The following is an 18999-nucleotide window of genomic DNA, read 5'->3' as shown; positions in this document are numbered from 1 at the left end:
CTGAGTTAATGGTAGAATTTCTTAACAGTATGAAAAGTCATTTACTTTTTAATCTGGATTGGAAATTTTTGTTGATAAGTTCGTCAAAAAACTATGATAATCTTTTCACATTTACTATTTATATCTGTGTATTCTCTGAAAAAGAAATCAATGATCTTTTTTCTCTCTTTTCTTTTTAGAAACTTTTATTTAATAAATAAAAATTTTGAAAGTACAACTTTTGGATTATAGCAGTTCTTCCCCCCATTAACACCCTCCCACCCGCAAACCGTCCTATCTCCTAATCCCTCTCTCATCCAGTTCTCATTAAGATTCATTTTTAATTATCTTTATATACAGAAGATCGACTTAGTATATACTAATTAAAGATTTCAACAGATTGCACCCACACAGACACACAAAGTATAAAGTACTGTTTGAATACTAGTTTTACTGTTAATTCTCATAGTACAACACATTAAGGACAGAGATCCTACATGGGGAGTAAGTGACAGTGACTCCTGTTGTTGATTTAACAATTGACACTCTTATTTATGACGTCAGTAATCACCCGATGCTCTTGTCATGAGTTGCCAAGGCAATGGAAGCCTCCTGAGTTCACAAACTCCAATTGTTTTCAATGACACATTAATCCTCCCTGCAAGCCTTAAGATGACCAAAGTGAACAACCAAGCTTAGAATGCCTTATTTTTAGTTGCTTAGTTAATACCACATTTCTTTTCTGTCTTCTCCCTTCCTAGGGCTGAAATGTGAAATGGAACATGTCCTAATTTCTCCTCTTTTATGGTGGTATGCAACTTCAGGATGATTGCATATGCAAACAAAGGGTTAGTAAAACACCACATGTATATATCTATTTGGTTCAATCCTAAATTTATTTATTTTTATTTGAATGTCAGAGAGACAGAGACAAATAGAGATATCTTCCATTCACTGGTTCACATCCGAAAATGCTGACAATAGGCAGGACTGGGCCAGGCAAAAACCAGGAATCAGGGACCCAATCTGAGTCTCCCACATGGGTAACAGGAAGCCAAGGACTTGAGCCATCACCTGCTGTGTCCTAGAGAATGCATTATCAGGAAGCTGGAATTGGAAGTACAGGCAGGACTTTAACTTGGGCCTTTTGATGTGGAAAGTGGGGATATTGACTGCTGTACTAAACACCTATCCATGAACCCTAAATTTAAAATCATAAACACTTGGCAAAATCTGCAAGTTTCTTTGTTGTTGTTGTTGTTATACCACTCTAATTCTAAATATATCTGCATAACTCCATCATTTTTATGTTACTATATTTCTTCAGATTTTCATTGTTTTCCTTACAATAAAACCTTAAAATGTTGCTTGGCTTATCTGAGTTTTCCCTTTGACATATGATTCTGATTAAAATCATACACATAATGTGAAAAAATTAAAAAAAAGATTTTCTCCTTCAAAATACTAGACAATCTTTCTCTTCTTCTCTTTTTATTTTCTTTTTTAAAGATTTATTTATTTATGTGAAAGAGTTGGCCAGGGGAGAGATTTTCCACCTGCTGGTTTACTCCCCATAGGGTTGCAATGGCTAGGGCTGTGTGAGGTTGAAGCAAGGAGCCAGGAGTTTCATCTGGGTTTCCTGCTTGGGTGGCAGGGCCCAAGCACTTGGGCCATTTCTGCTGATTTTCCTAGGCCATTATCAGGGAGCTGGATTTGAAGTGGAGTAGCTAGGACAAGAACTGGCACCATTATGAGATGCCAGCATTGCAGGTGGCAGATTGACCTGCTGTGTCAGAATGTGCCGCTCTCTACTGTGCTTCTTGTTTCAGTTGTGTTTAATGTTAAAGAAAATTGTTTTGTTGCTTTATATTTATTTCTCAAAGAAAAGTAAAACACTGAAAATTATATATAAACTTATATATAAATTATATATAAAACAGTGAAATTGTATTTTTCAGTAGGTCCTAAAATTGTGTTCTAAGGAAATGGACAAAATATTTTGTAAAGAATAGTTTACCTTTTCTTGTTTTATTAGAGCTAATAAAACCTGAGACAAAATCTGATTAAACAAAACTGAGGTTTGTATATGTAGTTTTGTTCTGAACTGTTCTACTGGGTCTTGTGTGCTCTGTATTTTGAGACCTTTATTGCTTACTGAACTGTCCCAGGGAAAGTTTAGTTTTTATTACTCATTACTTGTGAAATAGCTGTTTCTAAAAGTAATTATGAGGATTCAATAGTGTAGGATCATCCATAGAACATGCAGATCATCAAATGAGGAACTGATTTATGAAACATGTTGGTTGGTGTCTGACACGGTAAAAAATGAAGAATTATTAATTGTTTTAATTATTGTCTTATTCATAAAATATTTTGTATACATTGAAGATGACTTTTTTAACTTAAGGAATGTCCTTTATTTTTTAATAAGTATTATTGGCAAAGGATATTTTACAAAAGCATTTGGTAGAGCAAAAATAATATATTTTCATATGTAATTTTATGCAAATATGTATATTATACATGCATGCACTATTTTAATTATATATAAGTATACATGCAATTACAAATTGATCTTAAGGGATTTAAAGATTTTTTCTTATAAATGTAGATTGCTGATTTCACAGCTTTTAAAATTTTGAAACAAGTTATTTGAAAGGTAGAAAGACTGAGAAAGTGAGAGAGGGGAGTCAGCGCAGTGGCATAGCAGGTAAAGCTATTGCCTGCAGTGCTGGCATCCCGTATGGGTGCTGGTTTGTGTCCTGGCTGCTCCACTTCTGATCCTGCTCTGTGCTATGGCCTGGGAAAGCAGTAGAGGATGGCCCAAGTTCTTGGGGCCCTGTACCCCATGGGAGACCCGTAAGAAGCTCCTGGCTCCTGTCTTTGGATCAGCGCAGTTCTGGCTGTTGTGGCTAATTGGGGAGTGAACCAGTGGATGGAAGACCTCCCTATCCCTGCCTCTCCTTCTCTCTCTGTGTAACTCTCTGATTTTCAAGTAAATAAATAAATCTTAAAAAAAAGAAGAGAGAGAGAGAGAGAGAGATAGTGAGAGAAGGTCAGAGTTGCAAAGACAGAGAAGGAAAAAGAGCTACCATCCACCAGTTCACTCTCCAAATACACAAAGGTAGGAGCTGGGCCAGTCTAAAGCCAGGAGCCTGGGACTTAATACAGGTCTTCCACATAGATTGTAGGGTCCCAAAAACTTGGCTGTCATCTGATGACTCTTAGGATGCAGGGTAGTAGGAAGCTGGAATTGGAAGCAGAGCCAGGATTTGAACTCTGGCATTCTGATATGGGATGCAAGCATCCCAAGCAGCCTCTTGACTGCTATAACACTCACCCTCACACCTTTAATTTTTGTACTAATCATTTAATTTTAATTTTCTCTTGGTAGTTTTCTAATTCAACATAATTTTTCGATTAGGAAATTCTGTGGAAAATATGAAATTCATCTTAAGACTGGATAGTTTGTTCTATACCTAAAGATTCTTGAGAATGAATTAAATACACCTTTGGGATTCCTTTCCGTAATGTAAGAAATGGGCCTTAGCTTGAAATAGTTTAAAAAGATTTAGTTTAAAAGAAATAGTTTAAAAGATTAGAAGGACATCTGGTTTGTATCTGTATCTCTCTGAGATACACTTAAACTCAGTGAACTTAATGTAATTTATGAAATTAAATTTATGAATATACTATAAAGCATAGTCTCATAATTATAAAGTATTTGCTTAATTTTCATATTGATATAAAATTTATTGTTTTAGAAACTCTTGGAGAACAATGGAAATATAGTTTCTGAAGCAATGATATCCAATAGAACTTTCTAGGCTATTACAATGCTGTCTGTGCACATAAAACAATTGAGCCTGCAAATTTGACATGTGACTCAAGACTTAAATTTTGGAGTTTATTTCATTTTTACAAATTTAAATGTCATCATTTGATTATTGTTTATAGACCTTGCCTGTACTCCTGTTGAACTATGGTGTTTTTGTTTGTTTGTTTGTTTTTGACAGGCAGAGTGGACAGTGAGAGAGACAGAGAAAAAGGTTTTCCTTTGCCGCTGGTTCACCCTCCAATGGCCGCCACCACCAGCACGCTGCGGCCAGCGCACCGCGCTGATGCTATGGCAGGAGCCAGGTACTTATCCTGGTCTCCCATGGGGTGCAGGGCCCAAGCACTTGGGCCATCCTCTACTGCACTCCCTGGCCACAGCAGAAAGCTGGCCTGGAAGAGGGGCAACCAGGACAGTCTGGAGCCCTGACCAGGACTAGAACCCAGTGTGCCGGCGCTGCAAGGCAGAGGATTAGCCTAGTGAGCTGCGGCGCTGGCTGAACTATGGTGTTTTACATTTTTTTGTTGAACTCTTTATGTAGTAGAACATTAAGCCCTTGATTCTAATATATATTGAAAATGTTATCCCAAAATAAAAAAAAATAAAGAGGAAAGAAAGTAAATAATCACATGTATTAATGACTGTTATTGGACCACACAGTACTAAAGATTTTAACTTTTTTTTCCTGTATGCTTCTACTTTTGTTTAGTCATTGAGTTATTGCCACTATCATTTTATTACCTGTTTCATATATTTAGACACAGAACATTCATTTAAAAACAATAATAGCAAAAAAGTTGTATCATGATTTTTAATATAAATTTTGGAATTAACTGTATCTCAAAACATTAGATCACAACTGCAGCCAAATTGGAAATCTCTACCTGTCAATTATGATATAAAGTGCATTTTATATGTCATTGTCTCACTATATGAACTCTGTATTATGATAGTCGGATTTGTTTGTTATGATGATTTTCAGACATTTGAAGGTGAAGACTAGGATAATTACTGCAAACTTCACACAGGCACACAGCAAATAATCCATAGAGGAAAGAATAGGCACAAATGGAAGAAACATTTAGCTGTTCTATTGGCCATGTTCACCTTTTTTCAAAGACCAATAGAGAACATGTAATGAAACCTCAATTTTCAATCCAGGCAGGTGCTATTATAACACCGTAGTATGTTGCACAAATGTCGATATCTTCTGATTAAATTAATTATGATCATCTGCTCACAGATGTGATATGACTTCTGCAATTTGTTGGCAGAAACACACATATTTACTCTGGAAAAAAACAATTTCCTTTCATTTGATGTGGGCAATAGCAAACTGCATTATTTACTATCACTAATCTGAAGAATCATTTCGAACTTTGAAAAATCTACGAACTGCAGAGTTCCTGAGCAGCAGCAGAGTGTCCACAGCTGTCCTTGTTGAGATTAATCACAGTAAACCTCTGACAAATCGTGTTGAAAAGGGATCTCAGAATTAACGGAAGCAGAGAAACTGAAATGGAAGGCCTGGCTGCTGCATTTTAAAGATGAAAAACAACAACAACAAAATTTAGAGGGTACAATCAATACCAGAAACCAATTTACTAGACAAAAGACTTAACACCAGGAAGACATATTTTATAAACAATGAAAGCTTTGTGCCTCTTCCGTTCTTTCCTTATGTATTGAGTATATGAAGATTGGCAAGCACTGCACCCAAAATTTGTATAAAGACAGTTTTTCATGTGTGTTTCATATTTCTGCAGGTTTGAAAACAGACATAGTCTTTGCTTTTGTTTTTGAAAATCATTGCTTTCAATAATGCTTGTTTGTATAGCATTCAGGCTAGGAATGTCTTTTTACAATACATGTCTAGCAAAAGGCAGGTTGGTTTACAGCCTTAAAATCTTGAGATAGATTTTCCTTGTGCAACAAAGGATGGACATGGCTATTGCCTGTTATAAAAGACTCAGTGTCTGTAAGGTCAACCTCTTGAAAAACGACCCATTGTGCGTGCAGATGTCACTTGGGTTTCTTTATCAACCTGTGGTAATGGGAGATCAGGGGCCTCCTTGAGAACTCCCATTCCCCTTGCTGCTGCTATCCCTAAGAGTAATAAAGTCCTTTGTTTCTGACCCAGAAATCTGATGTCTTTTGCCAGTGTTCATGAAAATGACGTTAACTTGACAGAGATATTAGCTCCTCATTCTTAAAAGTTTCTTTGTACTTCAAAATGATGGAAAGCTTACTTGATCATATAATGTTTTTTTTTTTTTAAATGGTCTGGTTTTATAGATTAAGCCAGAATATGTATGATGTACACAGATATAATTATCAAGTATGCATATATGGAAAGTGTTTATCTGCAGAATTAGTAATATATTTAAAGTTATCTACCAAAACCTTTTCTATCTATAAAAATGTGCACTTTATAAGTTATGTTCTCTTACATAAATAACAATTAAAGATTGTGTTTTGCTATAAATGTGTGAAAATGAGCATATAGAAAGAAAATATTTACTTCCCTAGTACTTTTGAAGAGAGGTTGTTTCATTTCTATAACAGAAGATATTGCTAAGAAAATTCAGGTTTCCAGAATGACAATAACCTTATCACTATATGTTAAATATTATATTTTTGGTCCAAGGGTTTAGAATAAAAGTTCCAGTTTCTATGGGTAAGGATTTCAGCTGGGATTTAGCTAGATTCTCTATTTGGGATCTTACGGTACTGCAGTCCCTGTGTGTCATCCGATGGTCCTCATCCTACCTCAGATAATCATTGGCGAAGTCACTTTCTTGTATCTACAAAAAATATGGAGCTTCAGTTTCAAGGCCATTTGCTTTATTCTGATTGAGTCAGAACCATGCAAGATACAATGTTTTGGTTTTTAAAAATTAACTCAGATAGAACTGATTACCAAGGTAATCGTATGTTATTTCATCATATTTGGTTTCCACCACTCAGAGGAAGGAGAATATTCAAGGCTTACAAACCAAAGGATGGATTAGATGCCATTTCAGAGTTTTGCCTACTACAGTGATGAATATATATGTTATCATTAAAATGTGCATCATTAATAGATAATACTAATTTAAAATGAGATAATGTATAGTTTCAAACCACACAGGTATTTTATTATCATTACACTCCAAATATGCCTAATATTTTAATCCAGAAAACAATGTCCTCACTTATTATTCGGCCTTTCCAATTTCCTTTACTCTTTATTACATTCCACTTGGTCCTTGATTTTGTGCTTTGGTAAAATGCAGCAGTGTGCCTTTTAATGTGAGTAGTCTATTGTTTAGAAACTTCAATCTATTCTATAATGAAAATAGGTTATTCTCTAGCCTTATCTATACATATATCCTCACTCTATGATTTTGTTCATTTTGTTCTCTGTTTATGGGATTCTTTGCCTACTTCACCCCATTTGTTCTGATAACATCATATTAAAATCCAATACTTGCATCAAATGTTACTGCTTCTGAGATAGAATCCTGGATTCCTGTAGTTATCTGTAATAGCTACATCTTGGTATGTACACTGTATTTGGCCATAATAGAGTGATGATCAATTTTCTTTATTATGCCATATACATTTTACTTAGAATTTGTTATGACAGCATTTCTCACTAAATAATAAGAACACTGAGGATAGAAACCAGGTCATATTTATATCAGGTTCCTTTTTCCATGCTTAATAAGAGTTGCATTGTTTTACTTTTCTTTTTTACTCTAGTTTATATCTCAAATTTAGCTAGCTAATGAGTTATTTAATCATCTTAGACATTGTATGGATAGATACTAAAAAATTTTATAAATAAAAATATACTGAATCAAGATAAATGGAGTCCTCACAGCTTCCTCCTGCCTGGCGCTGGGGTCAGTGTTTCCTGGGAGCATGGCCCCCAAGTGCCCGTCTTCGCTCCTTCCTCACGCGAAGAAGCCAAGAGCAGCTCCTGGCCCGAGGCCGGCGGACACATCAGACTCTCCGGGTTTGTTAACGGCAGAAAAAGAACAAGAAGAAGCAATTGAACATATTGATGAAGTACAAAATGAAATAGACAGACTTAATGAACAAGCCATTGAGGAGATTTTGAAAGTAGAACAGAAATATAACAAACTCCACCAATCATTTTTTTCAGAAGAGGTCAGAACTGATCACCAAAATCCCAAATTTTTGGGTAACAACATTTGTCAGCCATCCACAAGTGTCTGCACTGCTTGGGGAGGAGGATGAAGAGGCGCTGCATTATCTGACCAGAGTGGAAGTACAGAATTTGAAGATATTAAATCAGGTTACAGAATAGATTTTTATTTTGATGAAAATCCTTACTTTGATAATAAAGTTCTCTCCAAAGAATTTCATCTGAATGGGAGTGGTGATCCATCTTCAAAGTCCACCGAAATCAAATGGAAATGTGGAAAGGATTTGATGAAACGTTCAAGTGGAACGCAGAACAAAGCCAGCAGGAAGAGGCAGCACAAGGAGCCAGAGAGCTTCTTCACCTGGTTTACTGACCATTCTGACGCGGGTGAGGATGAGTTAGGAGAGGTCATCAAGGATGATATCTGGCCGAATCCATTACAGTACTACTTGGTTCCTGATATGGATGATGAAGAAGGGGAAGGAGAAGAAGATGATGATGATGATGAAGAAGAAGGGTTGGAAGACATTGATGAGGAAGGTGACGAGGATGAAGGGGAGGAAGATGAGGATGAGGATGAAGGGGAAGAAGGGGAGGAGGATGAAGGAGAAGATGACTAATAGAAAACACTGATGGATTCCAACTTTTTTTTTTTCTCCAGTCCCTGGGACCAAATTGCCATCTTTTTATTTTTTTTCCCTCTTGTGCTCAGTCGCCCTGTTTTTGAGGTCTCTTTTCTCTACACCATGGTTCTCACCTTATTGTGGGGAAAATACCTGAAGCAGAATACAATGGGAAAAGAATCTCTACCCCTTTCTGTTCCAAATTCATTTTATCCCTCTTGTCTCGACAAAAACTGTATGGAATCAACACCACCGTGCTCTGCGGGAAAAAGAAACCCTCCTGCTCCTGGCTCTGCTGGAAGCTGGAGGGTGCCAGGCCCCTGTGTAGTAGTGCATAGAATTCTATCTTTTCTCCTCCTTTCTCTGTATATTGGCTCAGAGATTACACTGTGTCTCTATGTGAATATGGACAGTTAGCATTTACCAACATGTGTCTGTCTACTTTCTCTTGTTTAAAAAAAGAAAAAAAGACTTTAAAAAATGGGGTTATAGAAGGTCAGCAAAGGGTGGGTTTGAGATGTTTGGGTGGGTTAAGTGGGCATTTTGACAACATGGCTTCTCCTTTGGCATGTTTAATTGTGATGTTTAACGGACATCCTTGCAGTTGAAGATGACACTTTTAGATAAAGTTCTCTCCTAATGATGACTTGAGCCCTGCCACTCGATGGGAGAATCAGCAGAACCTGTAGGATCTTATTTGGAATTGACATTCTCTATTGTAATTTTGTTCCTGTTTATTTTTAAATTTTCTTTTTGTTTCACTGGAAAAGAAAGATGCTCAGTTTTAAACGTTAAAAGTGTACAAGTTGCTTTGTTACAATAAAACTAAATGTGTACAAAAAAAGATAAATGCAACCCAGTGAAATGTGTGCTTTAGTGATCACTGGCATGCTTGAGTCATTGGTCTTAAAATATTCAACTCATGTTTTTTCACACCTCAGTTGAGTGACATAGGAGTCATATTGCTAAGTGAGATCTTTGATTCCAGAAGAAAAGTCATGCTTAGTTATCTAGAACCTCAGTTTAAATATGAGTTAAGGAAACTGTCATTCTGTCTGAATCTGAAATTCTGCCACTCTTCTGATGTCATTCCTGATCTTCTTATCTAAAACATTTGTAAAGAGCATTTGAACAACTATCAAGTGCTACTTTATACTAACTACTTGCACATATTCATACATGTATAAATGAATAAGTATATTGAAAGTGATAAATTTTAATTTTTTTTCTAGCACTGACATTTTGATAGTGAGGTTATTGATCTGCTTCAGTTTCTAGAATGGACAAGTTTATGCTACTCATTGTACCACTTGAATCATTTGCTTCTAAACCAATAACAGTACCTAAAAGTCAAACCAATAATTAATGCAAGCAATACAATTCTCATCTGCTAATATCATTGTTAACATGATATTTGCTGATAAAAAGGGTGCCCATTTATAATATGCAGGCAAATAATACCAGAGCTAGAATATGTAACACGGTTGGCCAACAGACTTATATCTGTTTGCAATAATGAAAAAGGGAAAATTGAATCTCAAAACAATGAACTCAGTTAATATACTTTTTTTAAGATTTATTTATTTATTTATTTCACCAGCACTTAAGCTTTCTGGAGTTTAAAAAGCAAAGACAGGCTTTTTCTAAAACATTAAATTCAGTTCTTATATCATAGGAATATTTCATATTTATGTCTGTTTATTACTAAACAAAGTCTCATGTTGATATTTTGTATTATTTTGAATTAAGAAAACTATTTTCTGTTTTATGCTATACACTCATACACACACAAAATGGAAGTTCAAAAAGTTCATGGAAAGTAGAATTAAAAGTATATTTTCATATGCAAAGAAGATGTATTATGAAACAGTCATCGATATATTTCAAAAAAATTGTACCAAAATAAACTCAGACTTTTAATTACATATTCCATGAACTTTTTGAAGCATCTGTATGTGTGTACATATATATATATAGAACATACCACATATTAGTATATTCATCTACATAAAATAAAAAAGATCTTCAATCTCATAAGAGGAAGAGACATTTTATCTTCCTACATAGAATCAGCTCATTTATTATGGAAGACTTCATAAATATATTAAATACTACTGGTTGTCCTCACTTTTTTTCTGTTTTAATACTTTTTCCCTTTCCTCTCTTCTTTCTTTTTGAGTTTCTTTTATGTGATAGGTACAAGTAAGCCAATAGCAAATATTTCTATTGCTAGTTCAGTGAAAGTACAATTTAAAATTACTGAGTTTATTTACAACTAAAATGCTTTAAATATTAAAGCAATAAAACATTTTGACCCCCCTCAAATATTTGTTTCAAGGTAAAATGTTGGATTACAGAAAACTTTCTAGAAGTAATCTAGAAGGTAACTAGAGTACGATACCAAATAGATTAATTTTGTTAATGGTGAAAAGCATATCCTAAAATTTCTGTTGATAATTTAGTAGGACAATATACTGGGAGAGTAGGGAATAGTTCATCATCTGAAAGACAAGATAATCACAGAAAGCAACCATTAATTTTTGCCTTTCTAATGAACAAAGGGAGAAAATGAGTTAAAGTCAATTTATTAGAGCTACCTCTGAAAAGAAACTTAGGCAGTATAACATAAAACTTCCAAGATTTATGATGCACGTAACTCCATTTTAAAGCAGGGTAATTCCACATTAAAACAAAGCTCATATAATTTTCTGGGACTGACCTCTAAGGCACTTTATTCTCTCCAATAAAAAGAGGTCACTCTTCGAACAGCTTACGTATTTTTGCTTTGAAATTCAATACAGTCTTGTAGGCAGAATATATGGCTCCCTACTTGGTTGGATTTGAGAAACCAAATGTCACAAAATGTCTGTTTTGAGAAGACACCGTGCCCTAAATATTTGTGTGTGGAGTCATTCCAGCTGGAGCGGAAGTAAATCTGTTAAAAAACATTGAGCCAGTCCCTTATCAGCTACCAGCGTATTAGCTGGATTAATTACCTAAGAAGGGTCAGAGTGGTGAGGCCCAAGATACAGCATTCATATGTTTTGACAGAGGAGTTACAAGAAGTGTTTGGCCTCTGACTTAGAAAGAATAAAATGAAACACAGCATCCTGATAATGAATTCTGAACACCCTGGGAGCAATAATACTCTCAAGCAAACCTTGAGATCACACCAAGGGGCATGATGGTAACACAGCAAAGGGAGTGAGGTGCTGGAAAAATCCTCACACAGCATTTTGCACATAGTCCTGAGCCTGCCCAAAAGTATAGCGTAGTTCTTTGATACAAGTCCCAGAAACCTACATTTGCTCACTTCATGAAAAAAAAAAAAAAAAGAAAAGAAAAGAAAAACTGTTTGTTGGAAGTAAGGTGGTAGGTAGTTCACAGAGTTTAAAAAAAGGCCAAATAAGGCAGAAGTTGGGCAGAAACATGGTCATGTCCAGAAAACTAAAGTAGAAGGTGGGCTAGCTACATAATTACTGGATATAGTGCAAAATGAAAATGTAGGTCTCTTCGTTTAGAAATTATGGAGAATTTCAAAAAGGTGACAGCAGAATATCACAACAAATGTAGGACCCTTATAAGAGTTGCACTGCAGGGGATTAAGCTGCCGCCTGTGACAGTGGCATCTCAAATGAACTCCAGTTCCAGTCCCTGCTGTTCTGCTTCCAGTCCAGCTCTCAACTAATGCACCTGGGAAAGCAGCAAAGATGGTTCAAATGCTTGGGCCTCTGCCACTCATGGGAAGAACTGGAAGGAGTTCCAGGCTGCTGGCTTGGGCCTGGCAGCAGATGGAAGATATTTCTCTCTCTCTCTCTCTCTCTCTCTCTCTCTCTCTCTCTCTCCTCTTTCTTCTCTCCTCTCTTCATTTCTATTTCTATAACTCTGCCTTTCAAATAAAATATATAAATCTTAAAATCAACAATATTGGGGCTGCGCTGTGGCAATAGGTTAAAGCCTCAGCCTGCAGCACCAGCATCCCCTATAGGCGCCAGTTTGAGTCCCAGCTGCTCCTCTTCCAATCCAGCTCTCTGCTATGGCCTGGGAAAGCAGTGGAAAATGCTTCAAGTCCTTGGGCCCCTGCACCCACATGGGAGACCCAGAAGAAGCTCCTGGCTCCTGGCTTTGGAACAGCTCATCTCTGGCCGTTGCTGTCATTTGGGGAGTGAACCTGCAGAATGGAATCTCTCTCTCTCTCTCTCTCTCTCTCTCTGGCTCTACCTCTCTCTGTAACTCTGTCTTTCAAATAAATAAAGTAAATCTTTAAACAACAACAAAGCCAAAGAGCCAAACCTTATGAGACAGTACAGAGGAAAAATCCCTGGATAGCAGGAAACAATGGAAAAGCTCTTCAAGTCTCCACCATTAGAGTAAATCATCTACCAAGGTGTTCTGTCATTGTGTTATATTTCTCAAGACAAATTTCTGAGAACCAAAGTCTGTAGGCCACGTCCAAGTCACATGGCCACATGTGCTTGAGCCACTTCCACTCATGTGGGAGATTCTGGTGGAGTTCTGTCTGGTTTTGCCTGACCCAGTCCTGGTTCTTGCAGATGTTTGGGGAGTGAAGCAGTGGATGAAAGATCTCCCCACCACCCACCCACCCACTCCTGCCATACCACCATCATTCTGCCTTTGAAATAAATTGAAATAATAAACATTTAAAAATAAAATACGGGCCAGCACTGTGATGCAGTGGGTAAAGCCAGTGTCTGCAACAACCAGCATTCCATATGGGTGCCTCCACTTCTGAACCAGCCCCCTGCTAATGTACCTAGGAAAGCAACAGAAGATGGCTCAAGTACTTGGACACCTGCCACCAATGTGGAAGACCTGGACAGAGTTCTGGGCTCCTGGCTTTGGCCCGATCTAGCCCTTGTTGCAGCCATTTGGGGAGTGATCCAGCAAATAGAAGATCTCAATCTCTCTCTCTTTCTCTCTCTCTCTCTCTCTTTCTCTCTTTCCCTCCTTCCATTTGTTGCTCTGTCAAATAAATAATAATTAAATAAAAATAAAACTGGTTTCAGTTAAATTTCTCAGTATAATGGACTTTTTTTTTAACCATACTGTTGACAAATGAGAAATGCTTTACATTAAAACAAAATTAAAAGATCATAGATATTACTCTAAGGTCAAATTAGCTTTTATCATCTAATAGGTATGTATTTATGACTTTCAGAGTCTGGCTTAATGAGCTCATTGAAGATTTTAGATGTTAGTCTCTGAAGAGGGAGGAGGGGATTGAAATATCTATACTAGAGCCAGACTTAGTGGTTTAAAACCCAAGTTGGCTATTTGCATCCTGTTCAGTCTCTGTATGTTAGGTAAATTATTAATATTATACTGAATATTAAAGGATTTTAAAAATGATACAAGTTAATATGTAACTAGTACTTACAAAAAATTCATTCTTGTTATTAAAATGTCAATGTGAAAATTATTTCGTATTGTCATTTCAGTATGTGTTGTTTTAGGAATATAACTTGATTTGTTTTTGAGTAATTTTTTAATTATTATCCTTCCTAAACATGTAGTTTTATCTGGAGAGGAAAGAACAAAACAGAGGTTTTATTTTATCAGCTTTTTTGTTTTGTTAAGAAAAGAACTGGGTATTTTCTTTTTCATTCTCAATTCTGCTTCAAAGACAATTGAACATTGATACCAATCTGTGTTTCTTCTGCTTGTGTAAAAGAGAAACCATCCTATGCCACCAGCAACCACTGTTATCTGGTTTTAAATGTCAAGTGCACTTCAGCATAGAAAGAAAGAAACAGATAACATTCAAGCAGGAATATATTGGAGCCAAAGATAGAGTCCAACCATCTGAGTGTCTGTGTCTTCAATACAGGAGTTAGGAAATGATTGATCAACAGAAACCTGGAACATCTTGCAACTTCTAACTTATCTAACCTTGTGATTTATAGCCACGCATCATGTTTATGTGTATGATTGTGGTATTTGATGAATAATGGAAAGGTAATTCAGCTGCTTTAAACAGAATCATTTAAATCAGTCCAGCTTTGACACTCTATATCTGTGTCACCCCTTTCAAGGTCTAGCGTCAGATTCTCTTACGAGCCTCAAGGATTTTTTGTTTGTTCCTTGCAATAGACATTTATACTTTGACAGTTCTGTGATGCATAATTATGTTTAAACTGTTATATATTTTCATGTTCACAAATAATTTTGCCTGTAATTTCTACCAAAGTCCCATAGTTATTTCAGAGGAAGGATAAAAATTCTATTTCAGAGAGAAATAGTATAGATACCCTTTGTATTTCTTGTCTGTTTATGGTTAATTTTGTTATTATTTAGAAAATAACTTCATTTCATTTTTAGAATAAGCCCAATTGCTTGTTTTACCTGTTGTGTGTTTTTACCATCATGTTTACTATAATGCTTAGAACGCAGACTTGAAGCAGAGTATCTTCTTTGAAGCAATTTTGTGATAAGCTACCCAAATATTTTTCTAGGACTCCATTTATGATGGTATTTTATAAGTCCAGTTTCTTAGCATTAATAGATATTATGACTGCACAATTCATTGATAGGAAGGATGACTGAATTTTCAACTGAGTTTAAAAAATACAGGGCCAAAGTTAGCAGGATTTTCAGTTATTATTATGCGACTGTGAACTCCTAAATCCCTAAAAACTATTAATATCATTTGATGATTAATGGTGTTAAAAAAAGGAATCGTATTTTATAGTTCACATGTTCACACCTGTTTTTTATGTCATATGGGAGCAATCTATTATAGAATTGGATTCATAGAACTGGTTTCTCCCATGAGTAATTTTTAAAAATCTTGAGAAATGGAACTAAATGATAAGTTTAGTTTGGTGTAAAAATTTTGAAATTCAGGGCCAGCAGTGTGATGTAGTAAGTAAAGCCACCGCCTGCAATGCTAGCATCTCCTTTGGGTACCAGTTAGAGTCCTGGCTGCCCCACTTTCCATCCAGCCTCCTGATAATGCACTATGGAAAGCAGCAGAGGATGGCCCAAGTCCTTGGGCCCCTGCACTCACATGGGAGATCTGGAAGAAGCTCCTGGATCCTGGCTTTGGCTGCCCCAGCCCCAACCATTGTGGCCATTTGAGTAGTGAACCAGCAGATGGAAGATCACTCACTCTATCTCTTTCTCTCTCTTTCTCTGTAACTCTGCCTTTCAAATAAATAAAATAAATCTTTTAAAAAATGTTTGACATTTACGCATGTTTTTTCATAAAACACATTTCTATGAACTTTTTGAAGACCCCTCATATTTTCTTTAGATGCAATTTGAATTAAGCCATCAATATTCTGGACTAAAGTTTTGTAATTCAAACTAAAACCTGTAGGTTTGGTAAACAAATTAGTGCTTATTATGTATTATTAATATTATAATTTGGTAATGAAATTTCTTAAAGAGTGAATAATTTAAGATACAAGACTATTGATTAAATAAAACAATAGTTATTCATTACCAATTCATTAATTTTCAGCTGCTTTCAGATCTTTTTTTAATCTTACCTCAAGCACAAAAAAAATATAATGTGGTTTCCTCAGTAGTGAGCATTAGAATATTTTTCTAACCCATTCTTTTATGAGGAGTCTTCAAAAAGTTCATGGAAAGTACATATTATGAATAAACTATGTACAAATAAAAAATAAAGGTTATTTAGCCCATTCATCTCACTTAACATATCTTTTTATTCTTAATCATATATAGCGTAATTATGTTATAGAATTTTATATTTCAATAAATGCATACAATGTATACTCTTCAAATGAGACATTAATATTTCTAAGTTCTTAATATTTTAAGTTTGGAGCCACTGAGCTCCTCTGTCCTGTTGTTATTTAATATAAATAATAACTTGTGAAAAAAAATTTTGCACCAAATAAATCTTTAGTTTAATTCCATTTTTCATGAAGTTCATAAAGTAACCTTGATATACGCTGTGTTTAGTTAAAGCTAACTGCATAGCAAAGCAAGACAAGGTTATGATATAGTGGGCTGGAGGTAGAACCCTGAAGTAATGTATTTTAAAGTCACCTAGATGATTGTGTGTAAGTGGATTTGGTCAAGGCATTTGAGAATCTATGACAACTTGAAAAACCTTTTTCTAATTGAAATTGAATATAAACCATCATAATTCCTTTTGTTACTTGCCTTAATGAAACAAATGAAATTTGAATATTAAGGTTGAGGTAGCTTTTATTAATCTTTCTAAAATGGGTAATGTTGTGCCTCTATTGATTTATGGATAAGGCCACTGCCTGCAATGCCTGCAGCCCATATGGGCACTGGTTCGAGTCCCAGCTGTACCACTTCCCATCTAGCTCCCTGCTAATATGTCTGGGAGTGCAGCAGAAGATAGCTAAAGTGCTTGGGCCCCTTCAGTCTTGTGGGAGACCCAAAAGAAGTTCCTGGCTCCTGGTTTCAGTCTGGCCCAGCCCATTGAAGCCATTTGGATAGTGAACCAGCGATGCAAGATTTCTCTCTCTCTTTCCCTCTCTCTGTCTCTCTCTATAACTGTGCCTTTCAAGTAAATAAGATAAATCTTTAAAAAATTATTAGAAGTTTTAGCTTCCTATATATAGTATATTATGGCAGTAATTTTAGCTTTTGCCTTTATGCCATGTTTCAGAAGAAGAATTGATTTTCCTTTTGGAAGCATTGATTACTAAATTATACTTTTGTAGCTAGCATTTGATTTACTTAGATTGCTAGATCCTAAATATTAAAAATGAAGGACAAAGAAGTATCTCCTAAAACTAAATAGTAGCCTGTAGGTTGTACAACTTAAGCATAGCATTGGTGGTATATTTATATCAGAATTTCTTTTTGAGACAGTTTTAAGTATAGACTGTTTTCATATATTAAAAATGATTCCAGCTGCTTATATTTGTAAGACATTGACTTTTATAAAAGTTTCTTCTATTCCTAAAGGCAAATTAAAGAAATTGTATTGTTTTGCCTTAAGAAATTCTGGTATAATCAGAAGTAAATATACATACAGTAACATATTTTTATGAATGTACTTGTAAATTGTATCTACAGTTCCATTATGTGAACTCCATAAATGGTAATAAAGGAGAATTTTACATAGAAACTCTTAAAACAACATTAGCTTCTAACTATTTTATGTGATAATGAAATAGGATGGATTTTATGGTTGCAGCTGGTTCTGAAAGATTAATCAAATTTGCTACATGATATGGATGTGAAGTAAGCAAAAAAAAAATAGTGGTTTGTGCTTCATTATTCTGATAGTGAAGAGAATTGGCAGGTAACAAGAAGCACTGAAGATAAATTTATTTTTAAGAATATAATTCCCATCTTTGTAAATGTTTCTCATCTTATTGACTCTATTACACTGAGAATATAAAACTCTTATTGTCAAAAAGAAGTTCATAATAGGCAAATCATATTATAACTGGAGTTTCTCACAAAATATTTTTATTTTCAATAGCAGTGATAAAATGAAGAAGAATTTTTCTGTGTATTTCTCCCACTAAAAATATTTCATTTCAGTTATAGCATAAAAAGTTAAAGTAACAAATATACCTAACGTGTATGCGTCATAGGTAACTATAAAAAAACTCCAGTGTTTAATGTATTTATAGACTACTATGGCCACCAAAACATTAACTAGAATATAATAAAATTATTCCTTCTTTTTAGATGATTTTCTCCTGTGTCAGCACATCTGAAAGTAAATGTGGTAACAATGATCTACAATGGAATTGAACTCAATTATTTTAAAAGCTCTTCAGTATCATAGTGGTATGATTTCTCCTCAGAGATCAGATTTTGTTCAGCTCTAAGTTGGGCATTGTAGCACAGCAGCTTAAACGTCCTCGTGTGTGACACTGGCGTCCCAAGCTGGAGCACCAGTTCCTGGCTGCTCTGCTTCCAATCCACCTCACTTCTAATGTCCCTGGGAAGTGGGACATGTCCCAAATACTTGGTTCCCTTGTCACCCGTGTGGAAGGCCCACGTGGAGATCCGGGCTCTGTTGTGGAGATTTTGAGGACTGAACTAGGAGATGGAAAATTCTTTCTCTCTTCCCCCCTGCCTGCATCACACCCTCTCTCTCTGACACTCTGCCTTTCAAATAAATGAAGAGATCAATTTTTAAAAAGAGAGAGAGAGAGAAAAAAATTTTTCTTAACCTTCCTCCTCCAAAATGTGCAATTTGGAAAATGTTGAATATAAAAGTCTGCCAACACATCAGAGAATTTATGTGGTTTATGTGATGATCGGAATGAAAAACTAGAGATAAGGAATTTTAAGGTTTTTAAAATATTTGATATTTATTAAACACAGAGAAACCAACCAGTTTGTGATGTTTTCTAAGTTGAGAAACACTTATATAATATCAGGGGAGAATAAAAAAAATTTGATTTATTTTCATCTGTAAG

At 35.4% G+C, this 18999-nt stretch overlaps 1 protein-coding gene and 1 pseudogene across 7 annotated transcripts in view; both read left to right on the top strand.

Annotated features, from left to right (window-relative positions):
- The window catches only part of CCSER1 (coiled-coil serine rich protein 1), a 1459660-nt gene that overhangs the window by 468173 nt on the left and 972488 nt on the right, over positions 1–18999 (top strand). The window lies entirely within an intron of this gene.
- LOC127483165 (protein SET-like) lies at positions 6240–9387 on the top strand (annotated as a pseudogene).

This window comes from Oryctolagus cuniculus, chromosome 8, assembly GCF_964237555.1.
Source record: "Oryctolagus cuniculus chromosome 8, mOryCun1.1, whole genome shotgun sequence".
Classification (NCBI taxonomy): domain Eukaryota; kingdom Metazoa; phylum Chordata; class Mammalia; order Lagomorpha; family Leporidae; genus Oryctolagus; species Oryctolagus cuniculus.
The sequence above is the reverse complement of the archived record's forward strand: the minus strand, read 5'-3'. Positions and strand labels throughout refer to the sequence as shown.